Genomic DNA, 2,004 nt, shown 5'->3' with positions numbered 1-2,004 from the left:
TTAGAGGCTATTTTCAGACATAGTTAGATTCAGCTTAGTATTGAGTTACTATTTCTTTTGTATTAAACTCATTGTTTTCAAATATCTCAGTTATAGAATATGGGTATTCCCCATCTTTTCATTCTAAGTATGATTTAGCTTCCGCAACAGTTTATTATTTTTAGTATGCTCATGATCATGCCAGCATGGTTAGCTTGGGATCACTTGTGGTCCTAGGTTCCGTGTCCGCGTCTCGAGGGTAGCTCGGGGCATGACATTATTGATTCCAACAAACTTTGTAGAAATACAAAGTTACCAAAATTTAATGAACCAGCGAAGAAAAGAAGAAAAAAATTAATTAACAAAAACTAAAATCTGTAACACATACCAGATGAAGAAGATCAAGCCTAATGAATGCACAATGTCCCTTTAAGGAAATTATTCCCCTCTAGTATCCGATGTTTGATTTGTAATGTCCTCTCATGATAGAATAATGTCAATCACCAGTGTATTGATACCCAAAACGCCCGTGTCAGCAAGCCACTCAACGACAGTAAAGTACACAAAGAACTTTGTGCAGAAGAAGAAGAAATCAGAAAATTTTCGTAAGGAAAAAGTCTGAAAAATTAATGGTATTTATAGCCAAAAGGAATTGGTTCCGAAAGGCTGTAATCCTTTCAGAATCTGTATGACTTCGTGAAAGTTTGCGACCTTTTAAATGGTCATGGTTGTTCCTGAAAGTTGCAACCTTTCAGAACAGTCATTTCCAACGACGAGAAATTCAAATTAAAACGGAAAATAATTTAAATAAAACAAGTAGTGAGGACCCGAGTCGGATCGAAATGTTTCAGTTAATCTACTAAAAAATTGAAACGTTTCAGTTAATCTCAACTATATAATTAAAAAGTTTTGGCCATTAATTTAACTAGAAAATTAACTCGCGCTTCGCGCGATTGATAAAAGCTCTGTATTTAAAATTTTATTATGTATATATATATTTATTTTTGAATGTTGACATAACATAATATAACTTCTGAAATCTAAAATGAGTTGTTAGTTTATATTTTGAATATATTGTAATCTAAAATGGGTAACATTTATTAATTCTTCATTCATGTTTCATGGATAACAACACTAATAATTTTTTAAAATATATTTCTTTTGAAAGATACATATAAAAGAGATATTCTTATCATTAATATAAAAAACGGTCGGAGTAAATCAATATTGTTAATATGGTCATGTAAATATGTAACTACTATTATTCATAATGACTGATATGATAAATGTCATTCAACTACAAATTTTCATATTTTAATGTATTGTCTTCAATGTAACTTGTTATTTAAATATTAATAATCATTATTTAGTTGCTTATTTTTCAAAATACCAATAAATATTGCATTGATTTTTATAGTTTCTAATAAAAATATGATATGAGAAATTAAAAAAAAAATATGAGATGACATTTTTATGCAATATTTATATTTTAATTCTAATATAGAAAAAATTTCAAAAATCTGGAAAAAGAAATTATATCAATGATAGAAGAAATGAAAAAACTCTTAAAAGAAGATTAATGAAAGAAAATTAGTAGCATTAATTAGAGGAATTAAATATCCTCTTTAATTTGAAGATCATTTTTTTCCTTTTTCTCCTCATTTAAAAAATTTCTTAAGTAATACTATTTCGTACTATTTCGTTAATTTTCTTTATTATTTTATATCAATTTCAGAAATAATGAAACAAATCAAGATTATATGGAATAATTGAAATAAAATTTAAAAAATAATAATACATACGATTTGCAACTGACAATTTTTCACATTATGATACTAACTTTGATGAAGATCATATATATATTCTTCAAAGATCCATCAAAGAGGCAAAGGAATGTTCACAATATTTGATACATGTTCAAGAAAATGAAAGAACGAAACTTGATTATTTTGAAATCTTTATTAAGAGAGAAATATATATATATATATATATATATGTATATGTATATATATATATATATATATT

Source organism: Solanum pennellii, chromosome 4 (assembly GCF_001406875.1).
Source record: "Solanum pennellii chromosome 4, SPENNV200".
In the NCBI taxonomy this organism is placed as follows: Eukaryota; Viridiplantae; Streptophyta; class Magnoliopsida; order Solanales; family Solanaceae; genus Solanum; species Solanum pennellii.
This window is presented reverse-complemented; position numbering follows the sequence as displayed.